General features: G+C 42.9%; 1 protein-coding gene across 1 annotated transcript in view; it reads right to left on the reverse strand.

The window, feature by feature from the left end:
• Nucleotides 1-16,860, reverse strand: part of EIF4G3 (eukaryotic translation initiation factor 4 gamma 3) — a 354,292-nt gene extending 337,432 nt beyond the window's left edge. The window contains exons 1-2 of the mRNA XM_018055176.1: nt 16,754-16,860; nt 16,186-16,378 (exon numbers count right to left, since the gene is read on the reverse strand). The gene's annotated coding sequence lies outside the window, so the exon portion shown is untranslated. The remainder of the gene's footprint in view (nt 1-16,185; nt 16,379-16,753) is intronic.

A 20,503-nucleotide genomic window follows, 5' to 3' on the forward strand; every position in this document is an offset into this window, starting at 1 on the left:
TATTTAACTTCTATACAGAGTACATCATGAGAAACGCTGGACTGGAAGAAGCACAAGTTGGACTCAAGATCGCCGGGAGAAATATCAATAACCTCAAATGTGCAGATGACACCACCCTTATGGCAGAAAGTGAAGAGGAACTAAAAAGCCTCTTGATGAAAGTGAAAGAGGAGAGGGAAACAGCTAGCTTAAAGCTCAGCATTCAGAAAATGAAGATCATGGCATCTGGTTGGTCCCATCACTTCATGGGAAATAGAAGGGGAAACAATGGAAACAGTGTCAGACTCTTTTTTGGGGGGTTCCAAAATCACTACAGATGGTGATTGCAGCCATGAAATTAAAAGACGCTTACTCCTTGTTAGGAAAGTTATGACCAATATAGATGGCATATTAAAAAGCAGAGACATTACTTTGCCAACAAAAGTCCGTCTAGTCAAGGCTATGGTTTTTCCCGTGGTCGTGTATGGATGTGAGAGTTGGACTGTGAAGAAAGCTGAGCACCGAAGAACTGATGCTTTTGAACCGTGGTGCTGGAGAAGACTCTTGAGAGTCCCTTGGACTGCAAGGAGATCCAACCAGTCCATTCTAAAGGAGATTAGTCCTGGGTGTTCATTCCAAGCATTGATGCTAAAGCTGAGGCTCCAGTACTTTGGCCACCTGATGCGAAGAGTTGACTCATTGGAAAAAGACTCTGATGCTGGGAGGGATTGGGGGCAGGAGGAGAAGGGGACGACAGAGGATGAGATGGCTGGATGGCATGACCGACTCGATGCACGTGAGTTTGAGAGAAATCCAGGAGTTGGTGATGGACAGGGAGGCCTGATGTGCTGCGATTCATGGGGTCGCAAAGAGTCGGACACGACTGAGCGACTAAACTGAACTAAACTGAATGACCAAACATGTTAATAGTCTTCTAAAACCTCCACCTGCTACAAGATAAAAGTACAGATTGTTACACTGCACATTCACTGTCTTCTGTTTCAGTCAAGCAGCTCTCTGAGTAGCCCAAGCACAACATGCGCCATTTCCTATCTGCTGTAAATGCATCCTCCCCAACTGTCTTCGGTCACTCCTCCCAATATGCCCTTCCCCTTTTGCCTACCCAAGTCCTGCTTCCTATTCCTCTAGTCCTCACCCATCGTCAGGCCTCTGACCTCCTTACCTCCATTCAGAAAGCACCTTAAATTTTTAACTGTTTGACTAGAGTATGTAAGAGGCAGAAAGCACAAACCTCGGGTTTGTTTTATACCTCCTTCACCAGTTAGCACATACTATTATTTCAAAAAACTTGCTCCTTGTTCACTTAATAATAACTGCTGTGCCTACTAAGCTTCAGGGACTGTTAGCTTCATCTGTGGTATCGAAACAGTGACCAACACTGCCCTTTCCTGTTCTGCCTCACAGGCTTTTCTCCAGATCCCGGCAGTTCTTTCCTTCTCCCTTGAGCACCCTAACCTGCCATTACCAGGTGCCCTCTTCCACTGAGTGGAGCCTTCTGTTGAACAGCAGCTAAGCTACTTTCACAAACATGTTTCTGGAATACAAAAGAAAAATGACTTGCCTCTCCAAATACTCTGAGAAAAACTAGGAAGAGTGACCAGCAGTAAGTTTGTGAAGGCTATTCTGCCACCTGCCAGTTGGCAGCTTCTCACAATTGTCCTTATCACTGACAGGCATTTTCATACACAGCACTATTATGAATAGACCAAAGCCCTAATTTCAATGAAAGCATGTGGAGACTTACTTTTTGTACCTAGACTCTGTGATGAATATACGGTTAACTGAAGAAAGGGGGTTGTTATTTTAAAACGGCATATAAACTGCAACATTTAATGACTAAATTCTATTTCGGTTAAGTTCCTTCAAGTAAAACAATTCACCGGACCTGGCATTCAAAATTTAACAACAGAAAACAAGGCAGGTGGTTTGCCCATGGGTTCTACAGGGGTAAGCAGAGTACATCTCTGACTTCAAATCTCATCAAAAGAATTTACTCTTAGGCAAACTCAAAGAATGTGAAATACATACATCTGACTAAATCAAATTGTCAGATATGAAGTAAAGACACTGGACCTGCAGTTCCCAATAGAACGTAAACATAAAAAGCCCTTCAAATTCACATCTCTGGGAGCAAAACAAGACAAGAACAATAACAAAAAGCTGTACACATTTCCTTCTTTTAACTACTCTGCTAATAGAAGGAATACTTTTAAAATCTGACCAAGTTTTAATATAAATTAAAAACATGACTGCTGGGGAATTCAGATGCTCGTCAAACTCAAAAATAAAACTAAATAATTACACATGATACACCGTGATAACCTAAAGCCAGACTGAAAATTGGTAAAAAAAAATAATAATAATAATAATAATAATAATGAATACTGAAACACTAGAACAACAAAAACATTTTGTTTTAATTCCCAAACTGTTTCACAGTAACAAAAGCTTCGGATACTGTGTTACAAGGTCAAATAAGTCAAGTCCTTTCCCTGGACAGAAACCACTAACACTGCTTGTTGCCTTATAAAGGCCATCATAAAGTTTAGAAAGCATTTTCTCTTTCATTATCTCAAATCAGCATCAAAAACCCTTTGAAAAGGAGAGAGGTATGATTTTCCTCATTTTAAAGATGAGAAAACTGGAACTCAAGGAGATTATGGGATTCACCATGACAACATGGCTACCTTCATGTAAGAAAAGAGAGAGAAGAAAATACACAGGTGTTTGTAAAAGAAATACAGAAAAGATAAACCAGAAATTAAGAAATAGGTTACCCCCAAGTATAGGCGGAAAAGAAGGGGGAAACAGGACTTCCTTGGTGGTCCAGTGGTTAAGACACCTCCTGCCAAGGCAGGGGGCACAGGTTTGACCCCTAGTCCAGGAAGATTCCACACGCCGTGGAGCAGCGAAGCCCATGTGCCACAGCCACTGGAGTCCCTAAGACACAACAACTGAGGCCTCCGAGCCCTCGAGCCTGCGCCCTGCAGCAAGAGAAGCCACTGCAACAAGAAGCCCTCCCACCACAGCCGGCGAGCAGCCCTCAATCACCGCAACCAGAGAGCCCGATGAGGCCCGGAGACCCAGTACAGTCAAACACAAATGGAAAAGAAACGAGACAGGAGATTAATTTTCAAAAAAAGAAGGGGAAAACAGACACTGGGCAGCACAGGTAGGGGGAGTAATACTTCTCTGAGTGTATTTTTCATCTCTCTTTTTTTTAATATAATTCTGACTCTTGGAATCAGAGTAATGTTTCACATACTCAAAACAAACAATCAAAACCAAAAGTAGAAGAAAAGTGTTAGGAATTCTCAAGCTCTTTTATGTGTACAATGAAGTGAGAAGATTACAGATATGGAGAGCCAGGTTTCTCATTACTAGAGATATTTAATAAACAAGGGAAAGGGGAATGTTAAAACAAACTGGGAGGCACTACAGTGGAACTCGAATGTATATATAAATTCAGAAATACAGATACATGTATGTAAGGGGGTTAGTATACATATATTCCCTAATGTCTGCTGAAAGGGCCCAGAAGCAAGGACATTCTAGTAACACTGAACACAACTAGGCCTAGAGCTTGGTCACTAACACCATTCTTCAATAAGAAGACTCAGATTTCTTGGAGAAATGGCTGATTGTAGCAATGAGGCAGGGAAAATACAATATGAATCTGAAACATCTTGTGCTGGCAAAAAGTAAAGAAATGCTTTTAAAACGGGGGGAGGGGGTGAATTCCCTGGCAGTCCAGTGGGTAAGACTCTGTACTTTCGCTGGCAGGGGCCTGGGGTCAATTTCCTGGTGGGGAACTAAGATACCACGAGATGCACAACACAGCCAAAAAAAAAAAAAAAAAAGGCTGCTAGCTGGGTGGAAAAACACAGGCGCCAATCTGAAAGAACTCCTTATGGCCAAGGTTGGAATAGTCTGAGCAACAAAACATATAATGATAATACATATCCATGACTCAGTGATCATACAAATATATAATAGAATATATAATAATAAATGGAGGAGCGCTCTTCCTCACAGCAGAATTACAATTAATACATGTAGAAGGAAAGAGAGAATTAGAAAGTCGCAATTAAGCATCCACAAACTTAATAAATGTTGCATGTAATATCCACCAGTTACTAAGATTAGTGGGCCAAAGTCTGAGGAGAACCAATATTTGCTAAGTCTTCCACAAGATACTTACTATAAGGGTGAGACTGTACCTCCACAGCAGAAAGATCAATCTAACCAAGTAACCATTTCATAGTGACCATTCCATACTGACAAGGTGAACTTCTTGATATGATACACCAGGAAAGGGTGCATTTTGGTATCCTTATCAAAATTCATAACCTCATTCTGATCACAAGGAGACATCAAATAAATCCAAACTGACAGACATTCTACAAAATATCTGATTGGTAACCTTCAAAGGCATCAGTCATGAAAGATAAGAAAAACAGAGAAACAATTACAGACTAAAGGACACTAAGCAAAAGTAGTTACTAAATGCAGTGTGCAATCCTGGAACAGAAAGAGGATAGTGGAAAAATTGGTAAAAATTCTATTAAGGTCTGGAGCTTAGCTGAAAATACTGTAGCAAAGTTAACTTCCTATTCTTGATCACTTTACCTGGTTAGGGGAGACATAACTGCAGGGGAAGGAGGTGAGAGACATAAGGGGACACACCCTACTATTTTGGCAGGTTTTCTCCAAGTCTAAATTTAGCTCAAGTTAAGGTCGTTCTTTTCATTTAGCGAGCTGACGATACTTTGTTCCTACTTGGTTCACATGCTAGTGCCAAAGACCTCTGTAATAACTATAACATCAAATACAAATTACTGCACCAATCGACATGAAAGGTTTTGCTGCCTCACAAAGCATTTTCGCAACATACTTAGAAATAACATAAACACTCTTAATTTTCTAAGCCACATAATCGTTACTGGGTGAGTGAGTGAAAGTCACTTAGCTGTGTCTGACTCTTTGCGACCCCATGGACTCTTACAGTCCAAGGAAAGTGGGTAGCCTTTCCCTTCTCCAGGGGATCTTCCCAACTCAGGGATCGAACCCCCAGGTCTCCTGCATTGCAGGCAGATTCTTTAACAGCTGAGGCACAAGGGAAGCCCGTTACTGGGTAGGATGACCATACAATTTACCATGCACACCAGGACCATTACAGGAGGAATGGGGCCTTTGTCTACCCCACTAGTAGGTCAAAGTGTGCATGCTATTAAAGCTATCAAGTCAGTTTGAGCTGGCATAAACCAGATGCTTAGGTAAGTCACCCTCATCTCCCTTAGCCTCTGAACAAATGCCCCTGAGGGAGGGGCCAGAAAGTTAAATCAGGAGACCCCCAAAGGAGACTTACGTAATGTGAAAATAAGCTACTGCATATTTACATGCTTAGATTTTTTAATTATGATTTTTTAAAGAAGGTCAAGAATAAAATCACCGACTTTCCAGAGCAGCATTCAGCTCTCACTGCCTTGCCTAAAATGTACCACATTCAAGTACACTCACCCAGGCACAGCACACAGGGTAATAAGCTAAGGTCAAGTACTTTGCTGTCTGCTTGTCAAACAGCAGTTACCTCACAAAGTTGGACCGGTTCCAAATTCTATTAGTTCCACAAAAGATCAACAACATAATATTAAAAGTTATCAGCTGAATATGACATATTAGCCTCAAAGACTCAACAGTATTAACCAGGTATTGAGGTCCTCAAAATTCCACATAGGGTAATTAAGACCTTCTTCCTTTCCGTATTTAGTAAGAGCTAAGCTTAGTGAAGTGAAAGTTGCTCAGTCGTGTCCAATTCTTTGTGACCCCATGGACTATATAGTCCATGGAATTCTCCAGGCCAGAATACTGGAGTGGGTAGCCTTTCCCTTCTCCAGGGGATCTTCCCAACCCAGGGATTGAACTCAGGTCTCCTGCATTGCAGGCGGATTCTTTACCAGCTGAGCTACAAGGGAAGTCAATACAATCTTTAAAAATCAACAACCCCATTCCCACACTGTAATATTTCAAGTCACTGAAGAAACTCTGTGTGAAAAATCTTCATCTAAAGCAAATAAACCCTGTTTTCATCAGACCTGAAAGGTTAGAGTTTCTTCTTTAATGTGGTCTTTTTCTAAACAGTTAAAAAAACAAAAATCCTACTAGACAAAGGATAGCAGTTATTTCTCTGTTTCTTTATAACAACATACACATTAGGATAGCCTGAGGATAGAAATAAACAAGTAATCAAATTTAACTTGGAAATTACATAAACACATCAGGTAGAACTAACATTCTATGTGAAATACAAACTAACAATTTCAATTCTTGACAAGACAGCAAAGTAGTCAAATGCCCATACTTTCTTACAAAATTATCACTGCCTAATAGGAAATTACCTTAATAACAGAAGGAGGCAAAATCTCCTTTTGAATAGTTTCAGGCATTATACAAAAGGTAGAAATGGTCAAAGTCTGTTTATTCAATAAGCCATAAAAAATGAGCACATCTCACTAAATCTCAAACATTTAATGGATTACAAAAGCTTTTACAAGCAGTTCTGTGATGCCATTCCTTCTCTCCTGATCTTTCCTGTTCCTCATTTCAACTTGCACACCTCAACCAAATAAATCTTCAAAACTACTGTTTTCCAATAAATAAAAAAGAAATGCAGCTGGTTTTTGACAGGGTGCCAAGACAATTCAATGAGGATAAAATAGTCTTTTAAACAAACAGTACTGAAACAACTGGATATACAAAAGCAGACTAAACTTAGACCCTTAACTTAACATCATACATACAAATTCAGAATGGCTCAGAGACCTAAGTATAAAAACTAAAACTATAAACTTAGAAGGAAACAAAGATGTAAACCTTCATGACCCTGAATTAGGCAAAGCCTTCTTAGACACAATACAAAAGCACAAGTGACAAAAGAGAAACAGACAAACTGGACTTCATCAAAATTAAAAATTGGGGCTTCAAAGGACACCATCAAGAAGGTAAAAAGTGAAAAAAGGTGACCGACCCACTGAATGGGGAAAAAAATCATTGTAAATGTTGTATCTGAAAAGGGACTTGTATCCATACTATATAAAGAACTCTTACAACTCAATCATAAAAAAAAACACTAAGTTAAAAAGTGGGCAAAGGATTTGAACAGACATTTCTCCAAAGACAAATGCGCAATAAGTCCACAAAAAATATGCACAACAGCATCAGTCATCAAGGAAAAGCGAATCGAAACCACAATGAATCACTACTCTATACCCACTAGAACCTGTCATCAAAAAGACACAACATGACAAGTATTGGAAGCTTCATATTTTGCTGGTAGGAATATAAAATGCTAATCACTCTAGAAAAGTCTGGCAGTTCCTCAAGATGTTAAACACGGAGCTACCTCATAAAACCCAACAACTGTCTTAGGTATCTACTCAAGAAAAATCAAAACATGCATCCACACAAAAACACTCATATATAACAGCAAATGTTTCAACCACCCAAATGTCCATCAACAGATGAAGAAAACATGACAGCTGCAATATTCTCCAACAATTAAAAAAAAAGGTTCTACAACATGCTTGAACATAGTTGAACCATGGAAAAATTATGCAGAGAGAAATCACTCACAAAAGACCACTTATTATATTATTCCATTATACAAAATGTCCAAAAACCAGGCAAATCTCTGTAGGCTAATAGTACTTGCCTATGGTTGGCAGGGGTGGGGGACCGGGGTACTGGAGATTCTAATGAATTCTTTGGAGAGTAATGAGAAGATTCTAAAATTTATTGCAGTGATGGTTGTAGAATGATGTGAATAAATTAAAAACCACTGAATTGTCCACTCTAAATGGGTGGCTTGTATGGTGTAGGCAAATTATATCTCAGCAACACTGTGCCCCTCCACTACCAAAACAATCAATGCTTTTATACAAACAATGTCTAACCTTTTCTTTTATTCATTCAAAGTCCTCTAGAATCTGGACCCATTATCTCAAGGATTGTACCACAAGAATCCTCCACTCCAAGCATACTGATCAAGACCCTAACAATCCAGCATGTTATTGCTATGCCTGACTCTTTTGTGATTCCACAGACTGTGACCCACCAGGCTCCTCTAACCATGTGATTTCCCATGGAAGAACATGGGAGTGGGTTGCCATTTCCTTCTCCAGGGATCTTCCTGACTCAGGGATCAAACCCACATCTCCTGCATTGGCAGGCGGATTCTTTACCACTTGAGCCACCAGGAAAGCAATAATCCAGCATACACCATACTTATTTCAAGCCCAAATCTCTATTCATGCGGATGACCCACTCACCACAATCCTTTCCTCTCTGCCCAACCAAACCCTGACTGTAATTTAAACTTTTTAATTTTTTAAAAATTCATCTTACAGTTCAAATTCTATGTCTTATATGCTATTTTCTAGGGCCAAGAAAGAGTTGGGAGTCATCTCACTCACCCTTTCTTTCTTAACATTTCTCCATCCTATCTACAAGTTTCAGTCCTTTCCATTCTTAGTGTAAAAAATACTGTACTGGCACAAAACTGGCTGTACTTATTTCTACTGTGATGGTGTGTTGTTCCCACCTTGTCATTCCAAAATTCTGGTTGTTTCGATGCTTCCATCTTACTTTCTGAGCCCTACGTGAGACCTCACATGGTCTTATCCTCCCTCCAATCACTCCATATAAATATCAACATTTTCTGAAAATCAGGTATACATGTACACATGAAAATAACACCCTATTCACATCTTTTTAAAGTATGTTTAAATATATGGATGAAGATGGATTCAAACGAATAATTTTTTAAATGCAAATAACTACAGGGGGGGAAATCTGTGAAGTTATGTCGTTTAGTTGCTAAGTCGTGTCAGAGTCTTTTGTGACCCCATGGACTATAGCCCATTAGGCTCCTCTGTCTATGGGATTTACCAGACAAGAATACTGGAGTGGGCTGCTATTTCCTACTCCAGGGGATCTTCTCAACCCAGGGATCAAGCCCATGTCTCCTGCATTGGCAGGCAGATTCCTTACCTCTGAACCACCAGGGAAGCCCCTATGAAGTTATATCAATATATTTAATGTTATAAATAATGCAAAATATTATAGGCACAATAACTCAAAAATGTCTGACTTATTGATAACAGTTTCAGCCCTCCTCTTTCTAACGAGCAGTCATAACTTCTGAGCTACAAGCCAAAGGTGAAACAATATTGGCAAGAAAACCTTTCCAAAGCAACAAAAATAGTTCATTCCAAATTGATGAAGAATAAAACTGTTCAAAAAGTAGTTTCTGTTGGCAGATAGTTAAGCAACAAAATAAGCAAGATACAAAACTATGTAATTTGACCACAAGTTATGTTACAAAAAAGGGCACATTTTAAGTCCGTTAAAGTCCATAGAAAAAAGGACAAAAAATATACCAAGATGTTAAACAGTGGGCATCTTTATATACTAAGATTATGGTTGACTTTTTACTTTTCTACATTTTTTAACCTTTCTGAATTGATGTATTATTATTAAAAGTATAAAACAAAAAATTTAACAGTAACGTTTGACTATGTTTTTTTCTCCTTGGCCTTTATATAAACTCTAATTCTCAGTATCTATACTTCAAACGCAATCCAGCCACTCTAGACAGCTTTGCAAACTGGGTCAATGTTTATGTCATCTCAAAGGAAATTATGGAACTATTTTCAGTTCCATTACACATCAGTGCAAACAATTTTAGGGCAGCTTTGAGTACCAGAATTGTTGTGATGTCAACAATTATCTCTATATTATCTCAAAACTTACCTTAAACTGATTCCTAGACTCTAACTTAACATTTCATTCAACAAACATTTACAGACTTCCGACTACCTGCCAAGCACTGTTATAGGTGCTGGCAACTCAAGAGTGAACAAAAACAACAAAAATCTCTGCCTTTAAGGAGTTTACATTCTCTGTAGATAAAACTTAATGTCTCAGAAGAGTCAGGGAACACCCACACAGGGCTCAAAAAAGTACAGAACTACTACTAGTTAATAAAGATCATAAAAACTGACAAGTTTCTTTACATAGCTCAAACTATCTCCAATTTCAGCTAAGGGTATAGGAAAGTGAGAAACTCCTTCTGACTGGCAGCAAGCCAAAGAACTAGGAACCGACTGAGAATTCAGAAGTGTCTTAGGATCCTGCAATATTTAATCCATGTAAATTCCAGCTGCAGTTTATTCACTGCCTGAAGTCAGGCGCCTGCCTAATAATCAGGAAATACTTCATTTCCTATTCTATTAACTCAAAGCATCATCCCTAAAGTAAAAATAGAGATCGTTCCTCACCACAGGCGTTTATTTCAGAACTTACTTTCTCCTTCATACCTCATAATGAACTAGCTGGGTCATCCCCCAGAGCAAGCCAGCATCAGACATGAAAACTTTATTTATAGCCTCAAGTCATCCCACCACAGACAATAAAGTCTTCACTACTAAAGTCACAGAAGTATTTCAATCTGTTTGGCTAAATCTAACATTAACAAGACAAAAACCAGAGGCAGCTTCTTATGTGAGCAAGCTGCCTTCCCTGTGATCCATATTAGAATGCCTCTAGTATCAGTTAAGTCACCACAGAAACGTGTCACTGACCATCAAACAAACTAAGAAACCATTAATAGGTCTCTATAAATCCTTCCCATCTACTTGCAAGAACAAAACAAATCCTCAAACCATAATCTTCAGAATTAAAAGCCACTACAATTCAAGAGGATCACTTAGTAAACTAGTCTAACCTCTTCATTTTAGAGAAAGGGAAACTGATGCCCAAAGCTGTTACAAGACCAGTCCAAGATAACACATTAAAATGGAAAAGCCAAACTCTAATCCTGATTTTTTTTTTAAACTCCTGATTTTTTTTTTAAACTCCCTATCAGCTGACCGTCTCAATACACCAAGTGAAATCTACTTATATTTTGAGGCCAGCAGGTACTGTTTCCAAGCCAGTCTAGTATCAGAAGGGCAGGGGATATTATATTACAGAATGACTGGGAAGGAGACTAGGAAAGAACCAACCACAGAAATCAGGATCCGATATATTAACATGAATGAATCTTCTCATATTCTCATATTATGATGTAGAAGATATTTTCAATCTGTAGCAACTGTGTTTGATTGCCATGTTCTCTGGTATGTCTTTCTAGCTTCTCTGCCACTGCTAAAAACCTGAAACATGCCTGAAATCCATTTAGTACTAACATTCTATGCAGAAGCAACAGCAAAGGAACTGGGAAAAGTTAGCTGGCAGAGGAGAAAGCTCTCTAAACCTTGGGTAATTCTTACTCATCCTTGTAATTTAGCTTCATTCTTGTATGAAGCCCTAATTCCTCCTTCCCCCCAGGCTAGGCTCTTACAGCAGAGTAATTGTACTTGCTTCCTGGTATTCTGCTGGTTTACCTGTCTGGACCAAGTTCTTTGAGAGCAAAGACTTCAACCCGAGACCTAGCACTGAGTGGGGTACACAGTAGGTGCTGGATGAACAATTTTTAAACTTGCCACTTAAAAGCACCAATATAAACAGCTAAAAGGTGGCAACCCTATTCTGATTTAAAACACGGTTTTCAGAAACATTTTTAGCAGATCTTTCTGTAAAAATCTTATCAGAAACCCCAATGTGAAAATGCAACTTATCAGTCCTTAGGTAATTTAAGTTCTCCGAGTTTGACGGAAAATACCAGTGAGCCTAGTACAGGGCGCAGCAGCAGCAGAGGCAAGAGCTGATGCGAATCAGCCATCTAACTTTGTTCCTTTATCGCCATCTTTATCTCCCTCCCGATAAGAGGAGGGAGATCTGTGTCTCAAAGCACAAATCCATCTTTGTTGATGGTGGGGCTTAAGAGTAAATAGACTACTGGCCATTGCATAAGCTACACAGTTCTAGTTGCTAGTTATACAGGTATTTTGAGAGATGCCTTGGTAACATCTGAACACGCAGAAACATGCACTGAATCAATGTGGCAGGCCTATTCCTATGCTTTAAGGCTCAATGAGTAAAGATCACCTACTTGTCTAGCGGTATGTAGCTATGAGCTAATTAAAACATGGTACAGCATCACTGCACTTTAGATTACTCCACAGACATCCTTTACTTTATACAGACTTCCTCTAGATATAAAATACAGGAGGGCATCCTTGCTTTCATCACTCCCACGCACACACTTGGTAAGAAATAGCCCAGCAGATAGAAAGGACGTCCATAAGCCTTAGGACAACAGTCTGAACCACAGTTCACTACCTACTAGACAGATGACCTTGAGAATGTTACTTAAATTCTCTGAACTTCAGTTTCCTCATCAGTAAAAAAGAGAATATTAGAGTTCTTGTGCAAATTAAATAAAATCATATATGTACAGCTCCTAGAACAGTAGGCACTGAATAAATAAACACCACTGTTATCACTACGGGCTTCCCTGGTGGCTCAGAGGTTAAAGCGTCTGCCTGGAATGAGGGAGACCGGGGTTTGATCCCTGGGTCGGGAAGATCCCCTGGAGAAGGAAAATGGCAACCCACTCCAGCACTCTTGCCTGGAGAATCCCATGAAGGGAGGAGCCTGGTAGGCTACAGTCCATGGGGTCGCAAAGAGTAGAACACGACTGAGTGACTTCACTTCCAGAGGCAAAAAAGAAGAAAGCAAATGTTACTGGTTTCAGCCTATAAAACTGAAAATCAACACAGAATGCAAAAAAGGGAAAACTACAGTACCGAAAATAAAGAGAATATTTGTTTTTAATGTATGTCATATCTAAGACAAAAGAGCTGAGGACACAAGTCATTTGGGGGTCACACAGGCCTTTACCAAATTGTTTCTTTAAAGAACCTACTGCTCTGATTTTCTTAACCAAACCAACTCCCCCTAAACAGTAACTAGACTCCCCAGAAGTGTCAGCAGCCCTGAGAGAAATTACATCCTGAAGCCTTTCCATATAAATAGAACACTGAGTATTCATAACAGACTGCAAAATTGTTCTGTTTAAGTCAGAACTGCTTGGGCACTTGAATTCAAACTCATTTATCTTCAATTATCTCAAGGGTGAGCAATTTCCATCTAAAGAACTAGGCTTTTAATAGGGACCTAAGAACTCCCTGAAAAATGTTAGCAAGATTTTCTAGGCATGTACAATTTTCTCTGGAGAGGGTCTACAAGGTTTTATCAAAATGTTAAAGTTGTTTGTTACCCAGAAAAGTTTAAGAATCAGCATGGAGATTCTCAGTACAGCCTCCTGGAACCTCACACTGGGAAGGTGAGGTGAGCAAATCTCAAGGCAAGGATCCCCAAGTGCCAATTTCATAAACTATTCACACTGGATTACATTATAGAAACTCTTAAGCATACTTCTGCCTTGCCATTAGCACTTTCTGTATCAGGGTTTATCTTCTTTCATCCTCACCGTCCCCACCCACCCTCCACCATGGCCCATCCATCCCAGGACAGGTCCTAACCCGTGCCTCTTGGCAGTCAAGGGCCTCTATCTGACAGGGCCTTAGGAGCCTGCTGCGCCTTACCTTAAGCAGGTTAGTTTAAACTCCAATTAGCATTTCTGATTTGCCACTTGAACACTACGTACAAATGAAGGACAGACATCTTGTTACATAAGTCTCCTCATACTTTTACAGATTTAAAATGCTATCTAAACTCATTAATTCAAACACAACTGCACCCGTACATTCTGAGGAACTGGAGAGTTAATCCAGCCATAGGAAAGGGCAACTCCAACTTTGCACTCCTGTCTCAATGCTTCTATGTGTATCAATTTATACGATAAACACGTTTATCAAACAAATACAAATCCCCACACTCCCTCGGTGTAGAAAAGCAAAATTACTCTATTTTAATCCATTTTTAACCAATTCCCCATTACCACGGATAACATTTCACCACTAGCATGTTCTAATGAAATCTGTAATCTACACTTCATTTACGTACAAGCTTTCGGATTTAGCAATTGTAACCTTTCAATGTGTAAAGCAAAAAAAAAAGATAACAGAACTGTGAAATACATTAAGAAGAAAACTTTTTCTTCCTTTACTGACATGAGGCAAAGTAAAAAAAGCCACATAAAACCAAGTAGCCTATATTACATTTAAGTATAAAAATTATTTCCATTGGAAATTACATCTTAGATCCATCCCCTTTGACAACTGTTGCAGTATTACTAGCTTCTCTTTTATTGCAACCAACTCACAGCTTTTACAAGTCCTTCCTTTGTGAAATGCATTTGAAAAAGCACACTCGAAACGCTTAGGGTCCAAACAGCACCACTAAACTCACCCAGCACTGTTATATTCAGCACCTTGGTCCTTATAACTCTGTAGTCAAGAACACACAACTACAGGCCTCCTTTCATGTGTTTAATTTCCAAAACAGCTCCAAGATGGAGGTAAAGAATAATTTACTTGGTGGCACAGTATAGAAACTTTAAGAGCGCTAACCAAGTATGGGCAATCAAGACCAAAAAAAACCTGAAATTAAAAAGGAATTTAAACCCACAAAGCATTAAGTGAAGATACCTTTCAGAGATCTAATACTGAATTCTACCTTGAAGGAGGAGTATCAGCCAGTCTTCCCCCCAAAGTAAAACAACTAGGGACACTGATCAAAACTAACCAGGTTTTTCACGGGCAACAAACACTAAGGCATCATCACTAACCAGTCTCATCAATGAGCAGCTCTTAATTGAACAGAATCATGCAGTTAAACATTATGAAATCAGTACACACATCACACTGGAATAGAATTTATCTTACCCTGCGCCACACTGCTTGTGGACTAACAATATTCAAAGCACAGAGAAAATGGTACTTGACAGAAACCAAAACTATGACCTGAGATGACTCTACAAGGGGAGATACCTTTCCCTTCTCAAAATAATGGATACAGACAAGAATCAAACTACAGACTGTGAAATAACCTGTGGACCTCACAGCAGTTAGTTTCGCTTGCTCCAACACCCTACTCTCTCTAAAAGTCAAACGCACGATGAGACAAATACAAAAACACAACACATCTAAACATCCAATAATTATTTATTGATTTACATAAATACAACAGATTGGGGGGAGGGGTATATGATGAAATGCTACTCTCAGGTAGGTAATAATGCCTTTCTAATTCTCCGTGGAATTCATGAATTCAACGTTTTACCTTCACCCGCTGGTTTTTAACTAAAATACCTCGTCACCAAGTGTTTTCAATCAAAGCTGTCCAAAAACTCTACAGTCGAGCAAACAGCATGAAATTAGACACATTCAACACTAGACTTTCCAGCCAGGAGCCACGGTACCCTCCAGATATCAGGCCTAGGAAGAGTAAACTCAAGCCCTTTAAAAATATTCAGCATTTAACACCAGTCTTCCAAGAAGTGAGACTTTTGGGGGTGATGGGTAATGTCAGTTAACTTCCTCTTCCTTTAAAAAGGTCAAAGACAGGGAAGCGTCCGGCGTAACATTTCCTCCTTAGATCGCGTTCCACCACAAACCACATCACAACTCTCCCAATCGCTAAAAAAAAAAAAAAAACACTAGCCAGAGGGAGTGCTTTCTGCAAAATTTCACCGTAAACTGAAAATCCAACTTACCTTTGGAACGAGCTGAGTTTAGTTTCACACGGGAAATTTACCAATAAAGTTTATTATGTATTAACCACGATAATCAAGGAAGCCCACCATGCCCCGCTGCAGGGGGAGCTGAAGGGAGATGAGAAGGAGGGTGTCGTCCTTACAACAATCAGAAAAAAAGCCTTCCCTGCAGGGCTGGTCACAGGCACCAGCAAATTCTGCCTAATAAAAAGGGGGGTGGGGGTCGGTTTACGGGGAGAGAAAAGGCGAGAGAGGGGAAACGGTGTCTCCCACCCCGCCCCGGCTCCAAAAGGGAAGGGCTGCAGAAGCAAGGCCGACGGAGCTAGTCTGCTCAGTAGTGCAGAGGGTCGGGGGGGGGGGGTGTCCCCACTCCCCGCAGTGCTGCTGCCAGGGCACCCCCAAAAGCTCCGGCGCCAGGCCGGGTGCGTGGGCTGGAGAAGCGTCCCTGCCCGCGGCTAGGCAGCGGCTGCGGGCAGGAGAGTCCCCGGAGGGGCCACAGTCCCCGACACCCCCAACCCTGGCAGGAGCGAGCCGAAGGGCTGGCAGGAAGGTGAAAAGGATACTGTTGGGGCGCCTGGGTCTGGAGGGCCCTGATGTTCGGGTGAGGAGGGGCCGCCGCTGCTGCTGCTGCCGCCGCCGCCGCCGCTGCCGCCGCCGCCGCCGCCGCCGCCGCCGGGTGAGGAGGCGGTACCGCTGCCGCCGCCGCCGCCGCCGCCGCTCCGGTGCCGGGTCCGGTTCCTGCTGCAGCCGCTGAGCCTGATTTCAGAGCCGGTTTCTGCGGTAAACTCATGGCAAAGCGAAGCCACCAACCCCCCCAGAGCGGGACCGGGCGCGCCGGGGTGCAGGGGCCGGGGGCAGCGGGGGGGCGGGATGGGGGCAGACCCGGGGAGGCGGCGGGAGCAGGGGGCCGGGGGGAGGCTGGGAGGAGGAGGAGGAGGGGGCCCGGGCCGGTCACACACGCCCGCCGCCGCCGCCGCCGCCGCCGCCGCCGCCGCCGCCGCCGCTGCCGCCGCCGCCGCCGGCAGCAGCAGCCGCCCCGCGGGCCAGCACCACCGGCTGCCGGTCTCCGTGACAACGCGACCCCAGGGGGGGGGCCGGACCCGGCGGGGGCAGGAGGCGGAGAGACCGGACCTTTCACGGCAATATCCTCATGGGCCGGCGGCGGGGGGTCTTTATCCCCCTCCCCGGGGGAAGCGGCGCCCTTCTCGGTAGCGGCGCTCAGGCGATGCCGGCGGATTTTCTTCCCTCAACGAGCAGAGCATCCAACATGGCGCTGCGGCCGCCTCCAGCAGTCCGGCAGGACGGCCGCTCGGAAAACTTCGGGCCTTTTCGGAGTGGCTCGGGAGGCCGAGGGTGGGAAGCCCCTTCGGCTCTTTCCGGAGACTGGGAGCGATCGGGATTCTTCGGAAACGCTCGGGGGCGTCTTCGGCCACCGTTCGGGAGCTCTCTGGGGCGGACTCGCTTCCTCGGGAAAGATCGGCGAGGAGTCGGGGGAGGGGCGCCGGGGGCGGCTTCCCAGGCGCGCTGCGGCCGGGGGGTACCAGGCGGAGGGAGAGAGCAAAGGCGAGGTCTGGTCTGTGAGAGCCCTCCCCTGTCGCCCAGCCGCGAAGAACAATGGTAACGGCCGTGGAGCCCTGCGGTCCGCAGAGCCCTGTCTGCGGGGGGCGGGAGACGCTGAGGAGAGAAACCCAGGTCACGGAGGTAGGAAGCGCTTCACCAGAGAGAAATCGCTCAAGAGGAACGCGCCGCGTGCCCCTGTCTGCATCACACAGAGCTCTCGCCGGCCTGTAACGCAGTCACCGTCCATTGTGTCGACATTTCGCCCTCGCTCAGAGAAGCGAGTGGGATGAGGAGCCCCGGTCTCCAGAGCGCGCTGAGGCGAGGAGAGGGAAAGGGACCGGCCCAAGGTCACCCAGCCGAGAAAGGACAGAGCCAAACCAGGATCTGAAATCCACCTTCATCTGAAGGAACCTGGCCGCCTCCCAAGTTGCCCGGGGACCTCACCCGACCGCCTTCGAATCAGCAGCCCTAACTTAGGGATCTGTGCACGGATTCTTCTCAGGCCTGCCTCAGGACCCGAGCGCGCCCTTTAACCGTCAGCCGGCGGTCGGCTCCCCAGTGCCCTGTGACACTTGATAAACTCCCTTTCTCCTCAGCATGACCAACGAACATACCCACACACACACCCCCTGCCCACAAACCACCACCACCACACCCCCCCCCCCGCACTGGGGGTCTTGTCTAAGCACGGGAACATTTAGGGGAGAGGAACTGCAGAGATCAAGGAGCGAGCCAGGTAATAACGGTTCCCAGGCACTGAGCATTTACTGTCTCACACCGTCCAGTGAAATAGGGATAATCATTTCACAAAGGAAGAGACTGAGGCTCAGGGAGGCTCAATACCACCACCTAAAAGCAGGAGCTGAGAAAAGCCAGGCTCAAAACCCATTAGAGGAGACTGTCCTGGTGGCTTAGAAGAAAAGAATCCGCCTGCCAATACAGGAGACACCGGTTTAATCCCTGGTGCAGGAAGATCCCAGAGATGGTGGAGCAACTAAGCCCATGTGCCACAACTATTGAGCCTGTGCTCTAGAGCCCAGGAGCTGCAACTCCCAAGCCCGTGTGCCACAACTACTGAAGCCGGAATGCCCTAAAGCCGGTTCTCCACAAGAGAAGCCACCGCAATGAGAAGCTGTGCACATCGGCTAGAGAGTAGCCAGCTCACCACAACTAGAGAAAAGCCTGCACAGCAACAAAGACCAGCACAACCAAAAATAAATAAATGAAGATGAAATCATTTAAAAAAAAATGGACAGGAGATTTTCCCAAGGTCACATGGAGAATGTAATTGGCAGACACAAAATTGAAATCAGAGGTGGGTTCTAACTCCTGCTATACTGTTTCATACTGCCTTTTTTTTTTTTCTTTTTCAATACACATGAAGCTCTACACACAGTGGGTGCTTAATTCTTGGCAGTCCCTGGGAACTCTAAAAGCTCCCTCTGAATAAAAAGCATCTGGAAGAAGGGTATACCTCCATGGCATCTTTCTACGGAGAGTTTCACAGCTCCTAGTGTAGTGAAAAAGGAGTATCATCCATCCATCATCTCCAGACTGAAAGTCAGGAGCTACTTCACATTCTGGAATCATTTGGATTTGTAACACCTATTTACCTGGGATTGGATTTTCTGGTCTTCAAGCACAGTCAGCTCCAGGAAAAATTCCCAACTGGTCCTGCCCTTCGCCAGGTTATCCTTCTGTGTTCTAGATCTCAGACTTCCTTCTCCCAATGAAAACCTGTTCCCAGGAAAGAATTTGGTTTCCCATTTACAGGGTGAATCTACCTGTGCTTTACTGACTACGCCAAAGCCTTTGTGTGAATCACAACAAACTGTGGAAAACTCTTTTTTTTTTTTTTTTTAAGTACAAAATAATTTATTACAGTATTATATAGGTTGGCATTATTTTACAGTGAATTCTTTTCTCTCAACAATTATGAATCTAAATATAAACAGCGTGAAGGAAAACAGTTTTAATTAGAACAGTTTCTCTAAATAAAATCTCTTTTGAATTTATATCTTAAAAGGAAGTATTAATGTTACAGACATATTTATATGGTTCTGAAAAAAACATTCAATGATGCCATTACTGTTTTCTGTACAAGATAGAACAAAAGCTGCTGCTGCTACTGCTAAGTCACTTCAGTCACGTACGACTCTGTGCGACCCACAGACAGCCCACCAGGCTCCCCCGTCCCTGGGATTCTCCAGGCAAGAAAACTGGAGTGGGTTGCCATTTCCTTCTCCATGTGGAAAACTCTTAAAGAGATGGGAATACCAAACCACCTGATTTGCTCCTGAGAAATCTGTATGTATGCAGGTCAAGAAGTTAGAACTGGACATGGAACAACAGACTTGGTTCCAAATCAGGAAAGGAGTACGTCAAGGCTGTGTATTGTCACCCTCCTTATTTAACTTATATGCACAATACATCATGCGAAATGCCAGGCTGGATGAAACACAAGCTAGAATCAAGATTGCTGGGAGAAATATCAATAACCTGAGATATGAAGATGACACCACCCTTACAGCAGAAAGTGAAGACCTAAAGAGCCTCTTGATGAAAGTGAAAGAGGAGTTAAAAAGTTGCCTTAAAGCTCAACATTCAGAAAACGAAGATCATGGCATATGGTCCCATCACTTCATGGCAAATAGATGGGGAAACAATGGAAACAGACTTTATTTTAGGGGGCTCCAAAATCACTGAAGATGGTGACTGCAGCCGTGAAATTAAAAGACGCTTGCTCCTTGGAAGAAAAGCTATGACCAACCTAGACAGCATATTAAAAAGCAGAGACATTACTTTGCAAACAAAGGTCCATCTAGTCAAAGCTAGGGTTTTTCCAGTATTCATGTATGGATGTGAGAGTTGGACTATAAAGAAGGCTGAGCACTGAAGAATTGATGCTTTTGAACTGTGGCATTGGAGAAGACTTTTGAGAGTCCCTTGGACTGCAAGGAGATCCAACCAGTCAATCTTAAAGGAAATCAGTCCTGAATATTCATTGGAAGGACTGATGCTGAAGCTGAAAGTCCAATATTTTAGCTACCTGATGAAAAGAACTGACTCGTTGGAAAAGACCCTGGTGCTGGGAAAGATTGAAGCCAGGAAAAGGGGACCAACAGAGGATGAGATGGTTGGATGGCATCACCTACTCAACGGACATGAGTTTGAGCAAGCTCTGGGAGTTGGTGATGGACAGAGAAGCCTGGCGTGCTGCAGTCCATAGGGTCACAAAGAGTCAGGACAGGAATGAGCAACTGAACAGAACGGAACTTACAGGGTGATAACAGACTGATAATTCCTTAATTGTTATTCTTT

This window comes from Capra hircus, chromosome 2, assembly GCF_001704415.2.
Source record: "Capra hircus breed San Clemente chromosome 2, ASM170441v1, whole genome shotgun sequence".
NCBI lineage: Eukaryota > Metazoa > Chordata > Mammalia > Artiodactyla > Bovidae > Capra > Capra hircus.